The sequence below is a fragment of the Myotis lucifugus genome, unplaced genomic scaffold (assembly GCF_000147115.1).
Source record: "Myotis lucifugus unplaced genomic scaffold, Myoluc2.0 scaffold_41, whole genome shotgun sequence".
Classification (NCBI taxonomy): Eukaryota; Metazoa; Chordata; class Mammalia; order Chiroptera; family Vespertilionidae; genus Myotis; species Myotis lucifugus.
The window spans coordinates 3,565,491-3,590,166 of record NW_005871089.1 but is presented as its reverse complement, the minus strand read 5'-3'; positions in this window follow the sequence as shown (position 1 = coordinate 3,590,166).

The window sequence follows — 24,676 nt, the reverse complement described above, 5'->3', positions numbered from 1 at the left end:
GGCGGGATTCCACATATAGAAGCATTTAGAAGCAATGAACTTCATGTACTCATGGCAACATGAATGGAAATTTAACAACAAAGTGCTGAGTGGGAAAAATAAGACAGAATGAGCTCTACGACATCATATCATTTATATAAATTTAAAACAACAGCAATACATCCTGTATAATAAAAGGGTAATATGCAAATCAACTGAACAGCGGAATGACCAGTCGCTATGATGCGCACTGACCACCAGGGGACAGACACTCAATGCAGGAGCTGCTCCCTGGTGGTCAGTGCACTCCCACAGGGGGAGCGCCGCTCAGCCAGAAGCCAGGCTCACAGCTTGCAAGCACAGCGGCAGTGGTGAGAGCCTCTCCCACCTCCGTGCAGCACTAAGGATGTCCAACTGCACTAAGGATGTCCGAGGGCTCCCGGACGGCAAAAGGGCATAGGCCAGCTGAGGGGCCCCCGAGTGCACGAATTTGTGTACCGGGCCTCTAGTACTTTATAAGAAGACATACAAACAGGAAGAATGTATTCTAGGTTGGCAAGGAATGGAGAGAGAAATGGTAAATTAAAAAATAAACAAAACAAGAAAGGGGTCTCGTGTGGACTGATATTGGTGATATGCCAAGAATCAGAGGTGGAGGTATTAGTATATTTCCACTAGTGTGGCCTAAAATCATATTAGTATTTTCAAGTAGCCACACAAAGACCACTAGGTTTCTTTTCCTGATATTCCTAACATCCCCACCCAGAACTTAAACCAATGTTTTTTAGACCTAAATACAGGACTCTACACTTAGTCCTATTTCAGTTCATCTTGGCATATTTGGTCTATTTTTTCAGGCTATCAAGCACTTTATAGTCATGATTCTGTTATCCGAGATGCTGGTTGTTCTTCCTATCTAAATAGTATGCAGAATTAAGGTTCATGTGACATTTGCATTCTCCTCAAAGCTTTTCCAATTCAACTCTTAGTAGGCAGACCCTGTAGGCCAGACCCTATACCAGGTACACATGTATAGATAGGACAAGGGTCTCAAAGTCTGGGCAATTCTAAAAGTTATTACTAAATGCTTTTCTTGCTACATGTTAAAATGTAGCACAGTATTTTGCAGACCAGCTGTAAACAGAATGAGTTTGACAGGAACTCAAAGGGATAAATATAGCCAACTGCAAAGAAGAAATCAAAGTATAATTGAGCAAATAGTGTATATAAGAAATGGCTAAGCCTCCCTCCTGGGAAACAGAGCTTTGGATGCAAATAAATAAAACTACCTTGCATCAACCATGTCTCATTCTTGAATAGAGCACCCCAAGTGGCGAACCCCTTGAGTTCAGTAACAAGCAATACCAAGTATAAAGAAAGAGTTCCTGTCCTCAGGGAACTCACTGTCTTGGATATGAAAATCCAAGGCTACATTATGTTCCAGCACTATTGCTCCAAAGCCAGGGATATGGGAAAAGAGGAAAGAAAAGCAGCCAGGTCTCTCTGGGGATTAGGGAAGTGTCCCAGAGGGGTAGAACTTAGGTTGCAAATTGATAGAAAAGGACTCAGGGAGGGAGAGCTGGAAAGAGACTGGCAGGAGGCGTGGTCCTGCAAGGAAGGGAGTGAGCGTGCCCAGCTCTGTTGGCTGCCCAAACTCCATTCCAACTTTTCCCGGAGTCAGTTCTCCATTTTCCCACTGGAAAGCTGCCCCACCCACTTTTATTCCATGTGCTTCTGGAAAAGCTGATTCTAACTCCTGCTCCAGGGATGGACATATGTCTCAAGAGCTGGACCATCAGAGCATTGCCTTCCTCTGACCACTGTGATTGGTTAACAGGTGAGCAACTGACCCAAGGCAAGCCAATTAGGTCCAACCAGAGCTAATCCTGGGATTTTGCTTGAGTCCCAATGTGAAAGAAATGCTCTTTCTGCTGAATTTATTCCTGTGAGGATAGAGCAGTCTAAAGCTGTGGCAGCTATCTTGCCATAATATGCAAAGCCTGCCATAGTTGGAGTCAGTTTAAAAACAGGGCAAGCTGAGAGATAAAAACAGCTTTCTAATGACATTGCCTGAGTGCTTAGACCCAGCCATGCCTGAAGCTCAGCCATATCTATCCCTGGATGTTGTTATATGAATCAATAAAAGCCTTTTGCTTACATCAACTTGAATTGGCTTTTCTGTTCCTTGCAATTTGAAGAGTCCTGACTGGTCCAAAGTGACAGAAGATGAAATCAGACAAATAGGCAAGAGCCAGATGGGAATTTACATTACATCCAATAGGATAGGGGTTGTAGAAACTGAAGAATCCAGAGCAGGAAGTAAAATTACATGATTCACACCAGAGATCACTAGATGGCCAGGGTGAGACCAGAGACAGTAAAGCCAGTTAGGAGACTGATGCAATAATCCAAGCAAACAAGGATAGCATCCCAAGCTAAGAAGACCAAGGAGTCCTTGTTCAGTGTGCTATAAAAATTATCATAGACTAACAGATTTAAAGAAGATTTATTTCTCACAGTTCTGGAGTCTAGAAGTCCAAGATCAGAGTACCTGCATGGTCAAGCTCTTGGTGAGGGCCATCTTCCTGGCTTACACATGGCCATCTTTTCGTTGTATTCTCACATGTTGGAGAACAGAGAGAGAAGCAAGCTCTCCTGTGCCTCTTCTTATAAGGACACTAATCCCATTCATGAGGGCTCCACCCTAATGATCTAACTACCTCCCAAAAGACTCATCACCAAATATTATCACATTGGGGATTAGGGTGTCAACACATACACTTGGAAGGAACACCAACATTCCATCCATAACAAAGAAAACAGGAAGAATGGATCTATGAGAAACTTAAGAGGTAGGATCCATTGGATGCAAGAAAGGACTAGAATTGAGAGAGATAGGAAGAAGGGCGAAAGAATATTCTGGAATAATTCTTAGGTTTCTGGTACTGGTGACTTTATGGCCCACAGTGCTCTCCCTGGATACACAGAACACTGGAGAAGAAGCAGGTTTAGAGGGAGGAAAGGGGAAAGATGAAGGTGGGAAGAAAGGGCAATGACATTTTCAATTCAGGACATGTTGATTTGAGATGCCTACGAGACATTGAATGAAACGTCCAATACTAATGATTCCATGGGTCTGAGGTTCAGGAGGCAGGTTCATGGTTATGGATATAGACAAAGAGTTAGAGAAGACGTCCCAAAGGAAGTGATAGAGCTAAGAACCTAAGAATGACTTAGAGAGAGCCAGGTGAAGAGGAAGGGGGAGAGTGTGTTTCCGGCAGAAGACACTGCATACACAAAGATCCAGAGGCCTGGGATGGCTTGACCTTTTCTCTGCCTGTCTGGCCATCATGTGGAAGACAATGAAGAAAATGGAAACTCCTCATGAATTCAGCACATACATCTCAGAGGAACATGTGGGGTGGGCGTATCTGCTGTGAGTCCCCAGGAGCACTAGTAAAAAGAGAACGTGGCCAGCGCACACAGGAACACCCATGGGGATTAACAAAAGCCAGAGGTATTTTCTTGTCAACCTTGAGCAGCAAGACAGCAGACATAGCAAAGAATAGCTAAAGCTGTTGCTAGAATGAATTTTCTTTGAAACAACGCAAATGAAAAACAAAATCCTCTTAACCTAGTGACAGTTCCTGATGGAATAAAGCATTTTCTCTGAAACTACCCCAAAATTAACAAAACCATAATTAGGATTACTAAATGACTAGATCACATTTCCACAGAGAAAATATTTACTCAGGCAGAACCTCCTCGATTCAATAGCTCTTTCAATTAGTTTTTTCTAAAGTTTTGGATTTCTACTGCTTATCTGCTGGTATTTAGAAGGATTTGTAAACCACTTGCTAAGTAGTTAAAAAGATGAAATGTCTTTGCCAGGAAGCTACGTGGAGACCTTTGCAAGACCGCATGGAGAGGAACAAGATGTCTGGAGTGCCCCCTTACAGACAACAGAACGCTACTCTCTCCAGAGCTGGGTCACCTCCCACTGGTATATTCCTGACAAACTCTCCGAGCAGCCGGGATTGTTCCAGGCCTTGGCCAAGTCTAAAGTGGTGGTTGCCCCTGCAGGAGAGATAGAGCATGGGTGGAAGCCTTCCTCTGTAGAAACGAGGCCTCCATTTGGACAATTAGAGCTTACAGGGATTACGCAATGCAAGTGAACTGTGTCGCTTTGAATGTGATACTGAATCAAGCCTGGGCCACATGGAGCACTAAGATCTTTTTGGATTACCCCAAGATTTTGACTGGTAAGACACCTTGGAGAAACCTTGATGTGGAAGGCAAGCAAGGCTCTACCTAGATCCCTAACCACCTACTACCACCTTCTCCTGCCACTCTGGTCCTCACCCTATCTCCCAGTATGCTCACACACATTCCCACCTGTATAGGTCACTTTCTCCCTCTTCAAATGCACTTTGCCCTGGTTGTGCCCTCTACCTTAAATGTTCTTTTCCTAAAAGAAGGCATTGGTCAGACTGAAGACCTCAGTGTAGAGCAAACATGTCAAACTCACGGCCCACGGGCCACATGTGACCCACAATGAATATTTTTGCAGCCCAGTCAATATAACAGTATGTAAGAAATGTTTTAATAAAAATTTCATAACTTAATTTTTACAATATCCTGTTATACATAATTATTAATAATGAACTACAATGTTTGTTAATGACTGATTACTCTAATCGTGTTGCATTCGTTTCCCTTACACGCCTTACGCACAGGCGCACCATTTCTCTCCATTGATACTAGCAGCAAATATCTTAGCAGCCGATTGCCACATCATTAGTCTTGTACGGACTTGTTTGGTGTGCACAACAGGAAATATTTTGCTTTTGGAGAACAAGAAAAATAGGTTTATTTGCATTACGCTTATTAATTTGTGCAGTTATTCAGTGTCTGGTAAGTTAATGTTCAAGAAAAAATATTAATTTTTATTAAAATGTTCTATTATTTTATGTTAACAATTACTCATTTATTTCAGCCCTTTGTATTCAGCATGTCTCTATCAAAATAAACCTACGTTTCTATAAAATTGAAGCTTTTGTTTTTTTGTGGCCCACATAAACTTAAACCTTGTTTATTTGCCCCGTGTTAGCCTTTGAGTTTGACATGCTTGGTGTAGAGGTACCTGGTTTTTCATGTAGGCCAGGCCTGCTTCTCTTTCAGTAGAAATCTCTCAGCTGCCCTTCACCAACTTTGATACAAGACCTGGCATTCCTCTTTTTTCCTCCAAGAAAATCCACTACACAGAGTAAGAAGTTGATTTTGTTCTGAAGTTTCAACAGGGGAGACATAGTGGAGGTTCACATCACAGAGTACATAGCACACGCAATAGAAATTTCAGTTAGGTATTTCCACTCTCCCTGCAAAGTTTCTCCTCAGCCACAGAGTCTCTTCCCCCTTGACCTTCCTCCGCAAAGGTTCAGTCTCCACATCTATACTCACCCTTATATTTCCCTCTCTTTCTGCAGAGTAGTTTAACTCTTCCCTGCCTTGCTTCCAATTTTGCAGTCTCCCTCCCACAACCCCACCCAACTAACAGTCTGAGCTCCATCTTCTTTAGACAGCAATAGGGAGTAATAAATAACAAACACCATTTTTCCTCATCATACCTTTTTCCCTTGTGAATGAGTACCAATGCTCCGTGCAGAGCATAGTTCGAGGCCTGGCTGAGCATGAGTGAACAGCATTAGTGTTCTCTCTGGCTGCAGCAGCATTTGGAAGCCACATCAGGCTGCACCGAGGTCCTTCTGAGGACCCCAGCAGAGGCAGTTCCGCCAGAGATAGACTCGGGTCCTGCATGTGCACAGCCTCACGAGACCACAAGAAACAGACCCAGGCTAAATCAAGAAAGGGGAATAATTCATCTTTACAGGAAAAGATGTCCATGTCTCAATTGAGCAAGGGCAGTTTCTGTAAACTATAAAATCTAAAGTCACGGGACGTTATTATTGGGTGATCTAAAGTCACGGGAGGTTATTATTGGGTGGTCACTGGTCCCATGCGCCTTGGGAAAAGGAGACAACCACATCCTTTCTCTCTTCTTCAAGCCTCACCACATATTTCCACCTGGGAAAGCTGGGGTTGCCATGCCGACCCAAGCCAGGTAGCACAGTCCTCTCAGTATAGCTCAGGGGTGGGCAAACTTTTTGACTCGAGGGCCACAATGGGTTCTTAAACTGGACCGGAGGGCCGGAACAAAAGCATGGATGGAGTGTTTGTGTGAACTAATATAAATTCAAAGTAAACATCATTACATAAAAGGGTACGGTCTTTTTTTTTTTTAGTTTTATTCATTTCAAACGGGCCGGATCCGGCCCGCGGGCCGTAGTTTGCCCACGGCTGGTATAGCTCCTTCCACAGGGGCAGGCCTAAAAGCTGCTGGCAGTAGAATTAAGCTGAGTCTTCAGTATCTGTTTGTACCCACACATTGCCCTGAGGGTGAAAAATAATTATCACCCTCACTCCATGGAGGAGGAGAGAAAAATGTATCTAAGCAACTGGGGCAGACCCAGACAGATGTCTCATTTCAAAACCCTTTGCAGGGGCTCATTTAGTAACACTCCGATCTAAGCCTGTGACTTAGAGTTACCAGGGGCTAGGATGAGGGTGTGGAGCAGAGGTTTGGAGTCCTGGCTGTGAGGAATGGCTGAACTTGATATGCCAGCAGAGGGCAGCAAAGAGCAAAAACCAGGGTAATCTGTAGGGGGACTTGTGCTTTACAGTAGTCCCTGTTTACCCATGGAAAATAAGTTCCAAGACCCCCAGTGAATGACTGAAACCATGGATAGTACTGAACTCTATATAGAGTGGGACAAAAGTAGGTTTACAGTTGTTCATATGGAAAATACAATAATCCTATCTAATAAAAGGGTAATATGCAAATTAACCATCACTCTGTCACAAAGCTGGTAGCGCCCATAGCCACAAGATGGTGGTGCCCAGTCCCCTCAGCCTCGCTGGAGGGAGGGAGAGCAGGCGGGCGGGCCTCTGGCCAGAGGCTGGCCGGGGTACTCAGGATGCTGGGGTGGCCAGCCTGTGGAGGAAGGGAGGGTGGGCCGCAGGCGGGCCTCTGGCTGGCCAGAGGCCGGCCGGGGTGTGTGGGACGCTGGGGTGGTGTTGCCCCAGCCACGAGCCCCAGCATCTCGCGCACCCCGGCCTGTGGAGGGAGGGAGGGTGGGTCTCTAGCCAGGGGCTGGCCAGGGCACGGGACACTGGCATCGTTGCAGGCCAAGCTGAGGGGGACCCCCCCCCATACACGAATTTCATGCACCAGGCCTCTAGTCCTATACAATAAAAGCCTAATATACAAAGTGTTCAACCGTTCGTTTGACCGTTCGACCAGTCACTATAACATGCACTGACCACCAGGGGGCAGACACTCCCACCAGTAGGTTACCTTGCTGCTTGGGTCCGGCTGATGGGGACTGGGTGAGACAGGCTGGACACACCCTGGAGCCCTCCCATGGTCCCTCCCTGGCCCCGATCATACACTGGTGGGGTCCTTCAGCCTGGCCTGTGCCCTCTCACAATCTGGGACCCGTTGGAGGATGTTGGAGAGCCGATTTTGCCCAATCCCCGCAGGCCAGGCCAAGGGACCCCACCAGTGCACACCTGTGCACAAATCTGTGCACCAGGACTCTAGTTAACAAATAATAATACAAGAATAAATTGTTTCCCACGTACTCACAACTGTAAACCTAATTTTGGCTGACTGTGTATATACTGTTTTTCCCTATACATACATACCTTCTCACCTAAAGGAAGCACTTTATGGTTTCTCTTTGGCATATCCAAATTGCCAGCATCACTACTCTTGCACTTTGAGGCTCTTATTAAGTAAAATAATGGTGACTTGAACATAAGCATTTTGATACTACGACAGTTTATCTGATAACCCAGATGGCTACTAAGTGACTAACGGCCAGGGAGTATATAGAGAGTGGATACGCTGGACAAAGGGACAAGTCAGGTCCTAGTATTATGCTAAGTGTAATAAGCCAGTCAGAGAAAGACAAGTATCACATGATCTCACTCATATGTGGAATCTAATGAACAAAATAAACTGATGAACAAAGTAGATCCAGAGACACAGAAGTATGGAACAGAGTGACAAACCTCTGAGGGAAGACAGGAGTGGGTGGGGAGAGATTAACCAAAGACCTTATATACATATATGTGCAACCCATGGACACAGACAATAGTGTGGTGAAGGCCTGGGGAGGGGTCAGGGTGGAGGGAGTAAATGGGGGAGGGAACATCTGTAATACTTGCAACAAAGATAAATTTTTAAAAAACTTATGAATTGTTTATTGCTGGAATTTTTCATTTAATATTCTTAGACCATAGTTGACTACAGGTAACTGAAACCTCAGAAAGTGAAACCACAGATTACTGGAAACTTTGGAAACACTGAAGAGGAAAACCCTTGAAAGTATTGGACTTCCTACCATTCAGATTGGTGGGGGTGCAGAGACTTCATACATTGAGGTATTTTTGTTTGGAGTGTTTTACCTCGAATCCACCAAGTTGAATGTTGTCACATATTTACACAGGTATTTACACTGATTAAAATATGCATCTGCCCAGCTGGTGTTGCGCAATGATTGAGCATTGACCTATGAACAAGATCACGGTTTGATTCCTGGTCAGGGTACATGCCCATGTTTTGGGCTCAATCCCCAGTAGAGGGTGTGCAGGAGGCAGCCAATCAATGATTCTCTCTCATATTGATGTTTCTATCTCTCTGACCTTCTCTCTTCTTCTCCGAAATCAATAAAAATGTATTTTTTAAACATATGCATCTGGTAGATTTTACTTTCCCAAGATAGCCATAGCAATATCACCCACCCCACATGTCCCTCTGTGATGTAACCCTGCCACACTCCATCAGAAGGGGAGTTTATTTGCTCCTTGTATCGGAGCCATCCAATGTCTGCTTTAACCAGCAGAATACAGAAGAAGTGACATTGTGCCATTTCTGGGCATAGCTTCTGCTTCCTAACTCTTGGAATGCTCACCCTTGGGATATCCCTTTCACAGCCCAGCTACTGTACTGATTATATTTTCTTATTTTCTGTTCTATTGATGCTCTGGGATTTGGGGCCTTGATCCTCCAAGGGTTAGTTAATTTATACAACCTCTCTTATGAGCGTGTCTTGGATGCACAAATGTTATGCAAAGAGCAGCATAATGCTTGCCAATTCCACAGAAATAACCCAAAGGACTAGCTGTGAAAGACATGGGTTTATTAGGACTTACGTGCACACCGGGGGCAGCCAGCCGGTGAAATTTTTCCCCCACCCCAGCTTCTTTCAGCACAAGGTTATATAAAGTACAGAAAGCAAAGCAGAATAGGGCATGCAGGGGGAGGGGGTGTGTTTGTGAGCAAGCTGTGTGAGATCGAAACACTATTTTCTTGACTGAGGAGCAGGCCAGGCTCCCAAGTTCTCACAGTTGCTTCCTGATGGCCTTCATCATCTTCCCACAGCTGGGAGGGGGAGTTGGAGCATGGGAAGGGGCCCATGTTCTCACATACTTTACAACAAATCAACCAATCCAACTTCCAATCATCTCCTTTATCAAATCCTCACACTCCAAATCAATATTCCCTCTGACCTAATCACCCCAGATACCAGACCACAAAGGGACCACTCCTATATCCAGAACCTACCACAATTATTCAAATTATTTAATCCTAAACTTACTCAGCCTACCTACCCTGCCTCACCCACTCCTTCCTGCAAAAATCCCAGTAAAAGCATGTTCTCCTCTCCACCCTTTCTGCCTCCTGAGTGACCCCAGTATTTCTTGGATGGCCCTGTATGACATTTCTAGGAATCTAGAGTGAATATAAACATCCTCCTCCCTGACAATCATTTCCATATCTGCATGTCTTACCATACCTGATTCAAACAAATCCTGGTATAGCTACCATGCTGTGAGAAGCCCAATCCACGTAGAAAGGCCACGTGAAGATATGACAGTCAATAGCCCCGCCTGAGCTCCTGACAACAGCCTGGGTCTGCTGCCAGCCACAGGAATGAGCCCTCTTGGACATTCCACACAGAAGACCACAGCTCCAGCCAACTTCTGAGTGCAACTGTATTGGAGACCCCCAGTGAGAACTGCTGAATAATAAATTGTGTTTTTAACCACTCTGTCTGGGATAATCTGGTACACAGCAGCAGACCAGAACCTGCATGATGTTCTTTCACTGGAGGGTCAGCTCCTATGGTATTAAGTTCCCATGAATGGTATGGTAGCTCCTTGCTATCAGAGATTGAACATTACTTGGAAGCTTGTTACAAATGCAGAATTTCAGCCCCATCTCAAACTTACTAAGCCAGCATCTACATATTAACAAAAGGCCCTAATAAATTGGATGCACATCAAGTTTAAGAAGCACTGCTGTAGCAAATATTGACTATACTCTGCCCAGTGGATTCCTGTGGATCCTTTAAATGGTTCTCTCTGTGCCTCCCTCAGCTTCTAACAGCTGCTTTACTTCTGAAAGCTTGCACCTGTGATCTTCTTCAGACACTGCCTTGGGTTCCTAGAGCTGCTTTGCCTGTGCATGCAGACAGCCAGAGTGTCTGGGAGTTAATGTCCCCTGGGGAAGCCTGCACGTTGGCTGACTAGTATGGCAGTATGAAAGCCAAGCTCTCTTGCCTCGAGGTGGAACAAACTTTAAAGTAATTTTATCCAGTGGTGTCCAGATCCGTTTGAAACTTGGACTCTGCCTGAAATTTCACCCCTAATCCACCTCCTCCTCCTTCCTGTCCTGCTTTCCCCAGCCCCTTTCCAATGTCTCTTAGGAATCTTCCTTAATCAATCTCTTGCACGAGAACCATCATCTCAGGGTCTGCAATAGTACGTAAGACAGGTAACATAGGAACATTTCACCTAATCAAACTTAGCATTGCCCTATCACATCCTAGTCACACAGGCAGACACTGGCTAACACACTAGAACATATAGGATTGGGTGGGGAGAAGGGGGTGGGAAGGAAAAGGAAGACAATGCTTTTGAAGAGCTTTGCAATAGAGGGAAACTAAAAAATGATGCCAGTACTTGAAGAGAAATGAAAGTGCTAATTATTTTGCTGTATAACCCATTACTCCAAAACTTAGCTGAAAACAATAAACATTTATTATATCATGCAGTTTCTAGGGGTCAGGAATTCCTCAGGGTGACCCTGGCTCAGAGTCTCCCATAAGATTGCAGTCAAGAGCAGCAGGCACACTGGTGTGCAGCAAGATTTTTTTTTTTTTTAGGACATAATTGAACCAAGATGGCGGCATAGGTAAACACCGGAGACTGCTGCCACAAACAACCACTTCAAAAATACAACTAAAAGACAGAACAGACATCACCCAGAACCACAGGAAAGCTGGCTGAGGAGAGACTCTTCAACTAGAAGGAAAGAGAACAGCAAACCGAGGCTCAGAGGAGGCGCAGTGTGGAAAATACAAAGGTACCGAGGTGCTCGCACAAAGCGGGCTGGTGGCTGAGGGCGCGGTTGTCCTTTTCAGTCAGGAGGGAGTCTCAGACTCTGGGCTCCAGATCCGGGCGAGTCTCTAGGGACTCAGACTCAGACGGGAGAAGCGGGATTGTCCGGCATCAGTTGGAATCTGAGGGCAGCTTTCTCTCTGAGGTTTGCAGCGGCTGCCGGGGTTCTGAGAAGCAGAGCCTCTGGGAAGGGACTGAGAGCAGCCATAACTGCTCCCTCCACCCGCCCTGTTGATCCTGCCCCGCCCAAGCCCTGCGCAGAGCCATTTGCCGGGATCCCCTCAGGCAAAGGCTAGATTAGCACCTCCCCAGAGGACAGAAGTTTTCCACACAGCTGATTCTCACAGCCAGTCAGCCTGGTGGTCAAATCCCTCAGTATTAACTAAAAAAATCAAGGCTTAACTAGAACAAGACTGCGCACAAAGACCACAAGGGGGTGCACCAAGAAAGCATAAAAAATGCGGAGACAAAAAAACATGACAGAAATGGAGGATATGGAGCTAAAAAACGCAATTTTGAGGGCTTGCAATAAACTTGTGGAGAGCCTCACAAAAACTAATGAGACCCTGGATGCTACAATAAAGAAACTAGAAATTAAGCATACACGGACTGAAATAAAGAATATTATACCCAATAGCAGACCAGAGGAGCGCAAGAATCAAGCCAAAGATTTGAAATACAAAGAAGCAAAAAACACCCAACCGGAAAAGCAAAATGAAAAAAGAATCCGAAAATACGAAGATAGTGTAAGGAGCCTCTGGGACAGCTTCAAGCGCACTAATGTCAGAATTATTGGGGTGCCAGAAGATGAGAGACAGCAAGATATTGAAAACCTATTTGAAGAAATAATGGCAGAAAACTTCCCCCACCTGGTGAAAGAAATGGACTTACAGGTCCAAGAAGCGCAGAGAACCCCAAACAAAAGGAATCCAAAGAGGACCACACCAAGACACATCATAATTAAAATGCCAAGAGCAAAAGACAAAGAGAGAATCTTAAAAGCAGCAAGAGAAAGAGACTCAATTACCTACAAGGGAATACCCATACGACTGTCAGCTGATTTCTCAACAGAAACTTTGCAGGCCAGAAGGGAATGGCAAGAAATATTCAAAGTGATGAATACCAAGAACCTACAACCAAGAGTACTTTATCCAGCAAAGCTATCATTCAGAATTGAAGGTCAGATAAAGAGCTTCACAGATAAGGAAAAGCTAAAGGAGTTCATCACCACTAAACCAGTATTATACGAAATGCTGAAAGGTATCCTTTAAGAAGAGGAAGAAGAAAAAGGTAAAGATACAAATTGTGAACAACAAACATGCATCTATCAACAAGTGAATCTAAGAATCAAGTGAATAAATAATCTGATGTACAGAATGAACTGGTGATTATAATGAATCAGGGACATAGAAAGGGAATGGACAGACTATTCTTGGGGGGGAAAGGGGAATGGGAGATGCGGGAAGAGACAGGACAAAAATCGTGCACCTATGGATGAGGACAGTGGGTGAGGAGTGAGGGCGGAGAGTGGGGCGGGAACTGAGAGGAGGGGAGTTATGGGGGGGGGGGAAAGAGGAACAAATGTAATCTGAACAATAAAGATTTAATTAAAAAAAAAAAAAGATTGCAGTCAAGATGTCAGCCAGGGCTGCAGTCTCAGGCTTGAGTGGGGGCTAGAGGACCTGATTCCAAACTCACTCACATGTCTGCTGGCCAGAAGCTTCAATTCCTTGCCACTTGGGTCACTTCATAAGGTTACTCATGACATTGCTTCTCCTAGAGTGAGTGATGAGAGAGACAGGTGTTCGCCAATGTGTAGACAGGAACTGGGAAGATCATACTGCTCACAGCTGGTAAAAATCCTTAACTCTTGGGCATGGGATTGAGGAGAACAAGACATTGGTAGGATAAAGACAAATTTTCACTTTATTTACTTCTGAATCCCTTCTGTAATTTTAAAACATTAAAGGAGAAAGCTTAAATGAATCGCCAGTAGTTAGTAATGAATAAAGCTAAGTCCACAACAAAATAGCTATGAGAAGGAGAAATGACAAGAATAGAAAATTTGAACTGGGTCATAAAAAATAATCTATACTAATAATAGAGGAATATGCAAATTGGCTGGGACACCATCATGTAATGACCAATCAGGACGGGGGCGGGGCTGCAGCAGAGAGCTCTCAGCACGCCTGTGCCAGGGGTCCGAAGGGCACAGAGAGGAAGGGAGAGCAGTTAGGCAGTTAGGGAGATCAGGCCAGGAGAGGAGAGCAATTGGAGGGATCAGGCCAGGGAGAGCAGTTGGGGCATCAGGCCAGCAGGGGAGCCGTTAGGAGCCAGTGGTTCCGGATTGCGAGAGGGATCCCAGATGAATTTCATGCACTGGGCCTCTAGTGTGGATGATGATAAACCATATGTGCATGATCTTAGGTATGTCTCTGCCCCATGCAGGAGTTCTGGAAGCACACTCTGAGCTCTGGAATTGTTGCAGGGTGGGATTCCTGCCTCCTCTAAGAAAGCCCAAAGCATTCTTTTTCCCCATTTTGTTTGCTCTACCACCATAGGGGGACATCAGCTCTGATTAGCTCTACATAACTTTCTTTCACCATCTGTCTGTTTGGGACCTAACTACCAGCTTTCTGATCTGGTCTTCATAAATACCTCAAATTCCTGCTTCCTGTGGCATGGCATGACCATTTACCCCAGATGTAGGATCCTGACTCCTCCAGCAAAGCAACAACCAAAACAATTCAGCCCCAGGTTCCAGCATCAATCCCTAAAAGTAAGAACAGATAAGAGGTTTAGTCTTAGCTCCAGAAATGCACCTTCCCTCTCCAGGTGGCCCTACTAGAGAAATAGGCACATTTCCCAAGTTCAAGGGGCAAAAGAACCATCTTGAGCCTGACCCCCTCTCCCAATGTCTCTGGAGCTGACTGCCAAGCAGAGTGGTCCTGGCTGTGTCAAAGGCAACATCGCTCTCAGTGTGACCCTTGGCTCAAAAGCCGCCTCTCCTGGCATGAGACACTCAAGGCCCTTCATCATACACCGATGGGCATGCCTCAGGGAGAAGCGGGATTGTAGAGCCTTACAGAGAGAGCAGCACCTTAGAGATCTGCACCTGTGTCAGGATGGTGAGGGAACAGAGGACTTGGTGGCCAGAAGTGAGAGCCACGTGACATAAGGAAAGTACTCAGAGATTGAAGAGACCATCAGGTAGGATTCAGCCAGGTGGTTTCTGGTGCCCCTTAGACAGAGGAGCAGGAGCCTTCCCAGGGTCCCCGACTTAGCGCCCTGCTCTGATCAGTGCCAGTCCACAATGGCCTGCTACTGGTTCTTGATTACTTACAAAGAAACTGAGAGTGATTTTATACCTGTTGAATCTTTTCAAATCTAGCCTTGTATTTCAGATGGATTTTTTATTTCATTTTTCTATTGATTTATTTTTGTTGGATTTTTACAAAAGAATTTGTTTGTTTTAGAATTGGGTAATTAAAAAGCAATCCTCCACCCCAGAAAATTTATGAAGCCCTGTTTTAGAAAGTCCCACATATCACAAATACACAGAAAATAAATGATTACGGAGCACATGGGACTGGGTGCTCACACTGGCAGAGTGCAGCCTATAGGTAACAACATCAGGCCCCCCAAAATGCCATTCCTCAGCTTTTGCCCAATGTCCTCAACACAAAAGGCAACTATATCTGAATGTTTCAAAGCCTTCTGGGTTGTGCTTCTGCCAGCATCAGAAACAGACACTGCTTCAGAGTAAAGGAAAGATTTGAGTGGCAGAAGCACTTAGGATTAAAAAAAAAAAAAAAGCAAATTAATTAACTTGTCAAATCCTTTTTCTCAGGTAGCATGAATGCAGTAGTTTCAATTTTTAAATATGTTTTCATTGATTTTTAGAAAGAAAGGAATGAAGGAGAGAGAGAGAGAGAGAGAGAGAGAGAGAGAGAGATCAGCTGCCTCCTGCACACCCCTACTTGAGCCTGCAACCCGAGCATGTGCTCTGACCAGGAATGGACAAAGCTCAATCAACTGAGCCACATGGGCCAAAACAATGCAATTGTTCCTACAGAGTCTTCACTCTCAGGAAGACCACACATCTATTCTCCTGCTCCTCTTTGCAGTCTTGACAATTGCACATGGTAGCTAAGAAACATTATGCAATATTAACACTTTATTTTACCTTTTAGTCTGCATATATGTAAGTATAGAAGTAACATTATGTGGCGCTAATCCTTCACATTACTGCATGACTCTAGATATTGCTTTAAGAGATAGTGAAATTTACAATGTAAGAGGTAGAAATTTATACTGTGAAATTGAAATATTTTGTAATATTTTCTGCAATAATGATCATTTGTCTCATGCAACTCCACTAAAATATTTGAACAGGACATACACAATTCATGGTTAACTTCCAAATTTAAATATTGTTTTTAAGAATTTGATGACAATCCCACTTATTAAACTTTCTCCAAGTTGAAATTAATTTTTAAAATTATCGAAGCATTACATTGACTCAAAAAAGTAGTCTAACTTGTCTTCATCAATATGAGAAAATCTTAATTATGAAACCTAATTAAGTAACTTCAATAGGGAAGGCAAACAAATTCAATAAAAAGTATGTAATAGCTTCTGATTTATGTGTATATTGATTTTATTACTTGTCTAAGCATCACCAGTCAATCAACAGAATATCCAAATATGTGTAAAAATAATCCAATTCTGTTATCTTTACTGTATTGCCATTTTCCATTAATATAAAAACCATATACAAAGTTTTTTAAAATGTATATGGTTTTTATATGAAAGTGTGGGCCTTCATTTAGCATAGGGGCCTGTTTAGAGCTACCTGCCCACCAGCTGACTAAACATTAATGAGTTCACTCCACACTCAGAGAAAGAGAGCATCAGGAGGATAGAGACATGGCTTAAACACAAATATCAAAAGGGAAACATGCTTTTTAGAAATTACACATGTTTTTTTTATTTGCAATTGATCCCATGTCCCATTTGTTCCTCAATTAGCAGAGATTTTTGCCTGGCTTTGGCTTAAGTAAGCCACTGTATGTGGGCCTATAGTGGATGTCTGTAAGAGCCACCTCCGTCAGTGGCCTCCTCTTCTTTGATCCTGGAGGGACAGAATCTGAGCCATGCTGAGAGGCAATGCCTCTGTCCAACATGGTCTCTCCTCCAAATCCTGCTCTGGGATCACTGCTGCTGACCAAGGACAGGAGGCAGACAGCTCCTAGTCATCCACATTGTCCACTCTGCCCCATGCTGTTGGTGGAGACCTCCTGCTGACTGAGAAGACCAGTTTTCCCCAGGGCCTCTGACCTCTGAGCCCTAAGAGAACCTCTGTTATGTACACTATTTCTCTGCTAGAGGCATTTGCTTTGTTTCCAGGGGTGTGTGTATGTACACACACACACACATTCACACACACACACACACCAGGCATGCACCTCTACCATCAATGCTGCAATTAACACCCTTGCACAAGGGCCCTAAGGTGAATGCTTTCATCTCTGGAATAGATTCCCAGGTGTAAGAGCATATGTATTTTTAATTTTAATGGATTTTTCCAGATTGATTTCTAAAAAGGCCATAATAATTTTCATCTCTACCAACAATGATTAAGAGCATACTTTTCCCCCACATGAAATAGATGTGGATGCTCTTTTTAATGTTTCCAGCCTGAAGGGTCCAAGCAAGTACCTTATTAGTTTAATTATTTTAATTCCCCTGAATTCTAATGAATTTGAGCATCTTTCCATACATTTGGATATTTTTCTTCTTTGAATTGCCTATTTATATCATTTTGTCTATTTCTCCATTGAGTTGTTTGTCTTAGCAATTGATAAGAGCTCTTTGCATAAAATAGCTATCAACTTTTGTTCATCGGCTACATTACAATTTTTTTCTACTCTAATGCTTGTCTTTTGACATTGCTTGCAGTATCTTTTGCCATAAAAATGATTTAAATATATATTTATATATGTATAAAGTAAAAATATCTATCCTTTTTTATTTCCTAGGTTTCCAACCTTAGTTGAAAAGGTCTTCTAACCTCTTATTTATATAAGGCCTCCTTGCCAAAATATTTATTGAAAGCTTTTATACAAGTGCACACATTTTTATGGATCCATGAATGTTCACAAGTAAACACACTCAAGTAACCAAGACCCAGATCAAGAAGCAAAAGATTTCCAGAACCCTAGAAGCTACTTCATGTCCCCTGCCAGTCACCAGTCACTACTCTCTGGCTCAGTTGATTGAGTGTCGTCCTGTACACCAAAGGGTTGCCGGTTTGATTCCCAGTCAGGGCACATACCTGGGTTGCAGGTTCGGTTGGGCATGTACAAGGGCAATCAATCAATGTTTCTCTCTCACCTCTCTCTTCTCTCTCTCTCTCTCTCTCTCTCTCTCTCTCTCTCTCTCTCTCCATCCCTCCCTCCATTCCTCCATCCCTTCCTCTCTCTAAGCATGTCTTCAGGTGAGAATTTTTTTAAAAAAAAATTAACCTCTATCCTGCTTCTAACATCATAGGTTAGTCTTTGGACTTTATTTAAATGAATCATCATATGTACTCTTTTGTGTCTAGCTTTTTTAACTCAGCATTATGTTTGCGAGATTCATTTATGTAGCTCACTCATTCTCACTGCTGTGTGGTAGTCCTTTATATAAATTGCCTCACTTTATTTTTTACTGTTGATGGACATTTGGATTGCTTCCAATTTGGGGCTATAAAGAATTGTGCTGCTATAAACATTCTTGTACATATTTTTGGTGAATTTATGTCTGCATTTCTGCCGGATATTTACCCAAGATATAAATTCAGGGTCACAGCTTATGTGTATTTTCACTTTTTTGTAGATATTGCCAGTTTTCCAAAGTGGTTGTACCAATTACACCCTCACCAGTAATGTAAGAGATGTCTTGGTTGTTCTATCTCCACCCAACAATTGGTTTCATCTGACTTTTTATTTAAACCATTCTAGTGGGTATATGCTAGTGTTGCATTGTGGTTTGTCTTGCACTGTCCAGATTTTTAATGTTTAATTTTTTACATTTTAAGTCCTAATCCACCTGGAATATTATTTTTGCATATGGTAAAATAGAAGTCCACTTTGACCCTATTCCAGACAGATAGCCAGATGTGCCAGATTAAATAATCTGTCTTTTGCCCTGCTATGTCTTGAGGGATAAATAGACACTTTCCAAGTGGAATGGAGTGGGGAAGAGCACTCCAGGCTGACAGAGCTGCATGAGCAAAGTCACAGAGGCATGAAGCAGCATGATGTGGCAAAAATTAAAAGTGTGCAGCAGGGAGAAACCAAGATGGCGGCATAGGTAAACACCTGAAATTGCTGCCTCGCACAACCACTTCAAAAATACAACTAAAAGACAAAACGGACATCATCCAGAACCACAGGAAGGCTGGCTGAGTGGAAATTCTACAACTAGAAGGAAAGAGAAAAGCACACTGAGACTCAGAGGAGGTGCGGAAGTAAAGTGCAGAGGTATGGAGGCGCATGCGGAAAGGATTGGCAACTGAGGACGTGGTTGTCTTTTTCAATCAGGAGGGAGTCTCAAGCTCCCGACTGCTCTGAACTCCAGTTCCGGGCGAGTCTCTGGGGACCCAGACTCATACCGGGAGAAACTGGACTGTCTGGCATTGGGCAGAACTCGAGGGCTGCTTTCTCTCAGAGGTGCTTGCAGCGATTACCGCAGGACATTGAGACCGGGGGGCCTCTTAGGGCAGGGCTGAGGATCAGCCATAGCTGTCTGCTCCTCCCTGTTGATTTCCTGAGACCCTGCCCCACCCAAGCTGTGCACAGAGGCTTTTGCATATGAAAGGCCTGGCCCTTTGCAATCTGAAAATTACCTAACAAACTGCAGCTGGGTCAGAGAGACACAGAACATCCAAAAGAAGGCCCAAGGCCCCACAGCAGCTTGCATTGCTTCACAGCTGGGCCTCATCTGGGCACCTCCAAACCCCAAACAAGGAAGAGGAATCTGCAGATCTCTCCATAGCTCCTGCTGGGTGGCCTCAGGCAGAGGCTAAATTAGCACTTCCTTAGAGATCCAAGAGCCAGTGTACCCAGTGGTCAGAGTGGGACCATTCAGATTACAACTCCTCAGGTCCATAACGGACACACTCAGGGGGCAGACTCAGTGAGCACCAAAGCCCCACTGAAGCAAGTCTTGCCCCAGAAGGGTGTCTCCAGCACAGAAGTTCTCCCACTGTAGACACAGCAGATTCTCACAGCCAATTGGCCTGGAGGTCAATTCCTCCCAGTGATACCTACAACAGTCAAGGCTTAACTACAACAAGACTGTGCACAAAGCCCACAAAGGGGTGCACCAAGAGTGTCCACCTCAGGTAATTGGGAAGGCTGAGCCACTGGGCCCTATAGGACACCTAGCACAGAAAGCCACTCTATCAACACAGGAAAGCATAAAAAATGCGGAGACAAAGAAACAGGTCACAAATGACAGAAATGGAGGAAAGCAAACTACTGGATATAGAGTTCAAAACCACACTTATAAGGTTTTTCAAGAATTTTCTAGAAATCGCCGATAAATTTAGTGAGACCCTCGATAAATCGAGTGAGACACTCAAGGATATGAAAAAGGACCAACTAGAAATTAAGTATACACTGACTGAAATAAAGAATATTATACAGAGATCCAACAGAAGACTAGAGGATCGCAAGAATCAAGTCAAAGATTTGAAATACAAAGAAGCAAAAAATACCCAACCAGAAAAACAAAAGGAAAAAAGAATTCAAAAATATGAAGATAGTGTAAGGAGCCTCTGGGACAACTTCAAGCGTACCAACATCTGAATTATGGGGGTGCCAGAAGAAGAGAGAGAGCAAGATATTGAAAACCTATTTGAAGAAATAATGACAGAAAACTTCCCCTACCTGGTGAAAGAAATAGACTTACAAGTCCAGGAAGTGCAGAGAACCCCAAACAAAAGGAATCCAAAGAGGACCACACCAAGACACATCATAATTAAAATGCCAAGAGCAAAAGACAAAGAGAGAATCTTAAAAGCAGCAAGAGAAAAACAGTCAGTTACCTACAAGGGAGTACCCATACAACTGTCAGCTGATTTCTCAACAGAAACTATGCAGGCCAGAAGGGAGTGGCAAGAAATATTCAAAGTGATGAATAGCAAGAACCTACAACCAAGAATACTTTACCCAGCAAAGCTATCATTCAGAATTGAAGGTCAGATAAAGAGCTTCACAGATAAAAAAAAAAGCTAAAGGAGTTCATCACCACCAAACCAGTATTATATGAAATGCTGAAAGGTATCCTTTAAGAAGAGGAAGAAGAAGAAAAAAGGTAAAGATACAAATTATGAACAAATACACATCTATCAACAAGTGAATCTAAAAATCAAGTGAATAAATAATCTGACGAACAGAATAAACTGGTGAATATAATAGAATCAGGAGCATAGAAAGGGAGTCGACTGACAATTCTCGGGGGGAAAGGGGTGTGGGGGGTGCGGGAAGAGACTGGAAAAAAATTATACACCTTTGGATGAAGGCAGTGGGCGGGGGGTGTAAGGGCAGAGGGTGGGGTGGGAACCAGGTGGAGGGGAGCTATGGGGGGGAAAAAAGAGGAACAACTGTAATAATCTGAACAATAAAGATTTAATTAAAATAAAATTTAAAAAGGTGTGCAGCAGCAAGAAGCACAGGAGGGCCGTGGCCAGTGTTGCTCAGTTGGTTGAGCATTGTCCCATGCACTGAAGGGTCTCTGGTTCTATTCCTGGTCAGGGCATACACCCAGGTTTCAGGTTCAGTCCCCGGTTGGGTACATAAGGGAGACAACCTATCAATGTTTCTCTCACATCAATGTTTCTGTCTTTCTCCCTCAGGTGAGGATTTAAAAAAAAGAGGCACAGGAGGGTTGGCAAAGCCAGATCTTGCAATTCTTGCCAGAGGTCAAGGCTCATGCTGCTGCTGAATGGGAGCACCAAAGGAAGAAGGACCTTCTCTACTTTGGGTATTTGGAAACATTCCTTGGGATCCTCATTTTGAAAGGTGTGATTATCAAAATGTCACTCATAGGGGAGTGTTGACAGAGGCACTTACATATGTTATTTCATTTAATCCTCACAATGACTTCATGAGGGAGGCACTATTAACCTCGCTTTACAGATGAGGGCATAAGGCTTAGAGAAATCAAATGGTTTGTCCTCAGTCACACAAGTAGTAAAAGCTGAGACTGGACCCCAGGTCTGTCTCCCTCCTGAGTTCCTGCTCTTCCTTCCCAACACACCACTGGCACTGGCAGTGGACGGTGAGTGGAGCTTCCAGGCACTTCCCAAATAATGGAGCATGTGATGAAACAGAGACTTATAATCATCATTTCAGCCCCTGCCAAAAGAGCTTGTTGGTGGCTGTTTTCTCTTCCCCAGTCACAGAGCGGTTGATTTCTTGAGAAACAGTCACTGTTCTAGGCAGAAATGACCTCTTCAGCTAAAAGGCATGCCCATGGACAAGTTGTATGGGTCTGTGGAGAGCAGGGAGCAGCTCACTGGAAGAAGCAGAGTATGATGAGAGAGACAGAAAGCACAAAGTTGCTTCTGTCCTCCATCCCTTTCTCAATCACAGTTCTAGGTCACACAAGGTCCAGCTTCTCTTCTTTTCCCAGTTGGAAGAGATCTCTGTGTCCTACATTAAACCCCCTGGGACCTGTGCTGTCCTGGGCTGGTCTCTGTTCTCCACGGCCAGGGAGACGTGAATACTCACCGATATGAGCACCCTGGCACTCAGACACACAGAGATGACATACAATCTCCACACTGACACAGAGCAGAGCCAAACACCCACTTCAGAGAACTTGCCTCCTGGAGCATAAGACCCCAGAGAATCATTCTAGCTCAGGGTTTTCAAATTATGCATGTGAGTTATTCCGCAGAGGGAAATTACACAAATAAAGAAGCAACTTCCCACCAAAGGGAAGATTTTTACTGATAGAGATAATTGTAGAAAAGTACACTGAAATTATGAGGTGCCATTTCCCTCTATCAGATTGGCAGAGATTTAAAAGTTTGAGAATACCCACTGTTGATGGGAATGTAAAGATATGCCATTTGGTAGAAAAAAATAAATGATTACAACTTCTGGGGAAGGTAACTTGACAATATATGTAAAAATGTTAAATGCAACTACCCTTAAACCCAGTGATTCCACTCATTATATTTTACAAATATAGGTAGCTATAGATACACACATATCACAACACAAAAATAGTGATTACGGAAGTTCATTGCAGCATTTGTTTATAATACCATAAAATTAGAAACAACTAAAAAAATCCATTAGTGGAAAACTGGCCAAATAGGGATATCCATTCTATGGCATACTAGCCATTTAAAAGGATGAGGTGGACCTCTATGTTCTGACATGGAAATATGTCCACAATACATTTTTTAATTGGAAAAAAAAAGTAAGGTACAGAAGAGCAAACTGTTTTCATCCCATTTGTGTTTTAAAAAGCATGTTTGTAGAAGGAGGGCCAAGATGGCGACATAGGTAAATGTGGCACTCTGATCCTCCCACAACCACATCAAAACTACAACTAAACTACAGAACAACCATCATTCAGAATCACCTGAAATCTGGCTGAATGGAAGTCCTACAAGTAGAGAATTAAAGAAGAAACCACATTGAGACTGATAGTAGGGTCAGAGGCACAAAAGGGGCTGGTTCAATACCCACATATGGCGTTTTTTAAATTAGGAGGGATATCTTGGCCAGGTAGGTCCCCCCATGAGGAGCAAGGGGTGCCAGACCCCTCAGCCCAGGGTACCAGTACCAGGAAGAGAAGTCCCTGTAACTTTGGGCTGTAAAACCTGCAGGAATGGTGGCTGAGTGACACACAGACTGCTGGAGACCCAGTCAGTTTCTGTCTTTTTTAAAAAAATATTTTTATTGATATTTTGAGAGAGAGAGGAAGGGAGAGGGACAGAGAGATAGTAACAATGATCAGCTGCCTCCTGCACACCCCCTCCCCGGGCATGTGCCTTGACCAGGAATCAAACCAGTGACTTCTTGGTTCATGGGTCAACACCCAACCACTGAGCAACACCGGCTGAGCTCAGGCAGTTACTCGTAAAGGGTCAGCACGTGGATATACTCGGACTTACTCCCTCTGAGCTTCAGCAATGAAGCAGCAGATTGAAAGGATCCAGGGACATATGGGGAGGAACTAAATTGTCTGGCATCAGGATAAGAACTGGCACAAGAACAGACATATAGACCAGTGGAACAGAACAGAGAACCCAGAAATCGACACAAGCCATTACGCGCAATTAATATTTGACAAAGGAGGCAAGACCATACAATGGAGTCAAGACAGTCTCTTCAACAAATGGTGTTGGGAAAACTGGACAGATACTTGCAAAAAAGTGAAACTAGACAACCAACTTACACCATACACAAAAATAAGCTCAAAATGGATAAAGGACTTAAACATAAGATGGGAAACCATAAAAATCTTAGAAGAAGCCATAGGCAACAAAATAGCAGACATTTGTCGTAGCACTATATTTAACGATACAGCTCCTAGGGCTATGGAAACTAACGAGAAAATAAACAAATGGGACTACATCAAAATAAAAAGCTTCTGCACAGCAAAAGAAACCATCAACAAAACAACAAGAAAGCCCACTGCATGGGAGAACATATTTGCCAATGTTATCTCCGATAAGGTTTAATCTCCAACATTTACAGGGAACTCATACAACTTAACAAAAGGAAGATAAACAATCCAATCAAAAAATGGGCAAAGGACCTAAATAGACACTTTTCAAAAGAGGACATTCAGAAAGCCAAGAGACATATGAAAACATGCTCAAAGTCACTAATCATCCGAGAGACGCAAATCAAGACAACAATGAGGTACCACCTCACACCTGTCAGAATGGTTATCATCAATAAATCAACAAACGACAAGTGCTGGAGAGGATGCAGAGAAAAGGGAACACTTGTGCACTGTTGGTGGGAATGCAGACTGGTGCAGCCACTATGGAAAACAGTATGGAGTTTCCTCAAAAAATTAAAAATGGAACTGCCATTTGACCCAGTAATACCTCTTCTAGAAATATATCCCAAGAAACCAGAAACACCAATCAGAA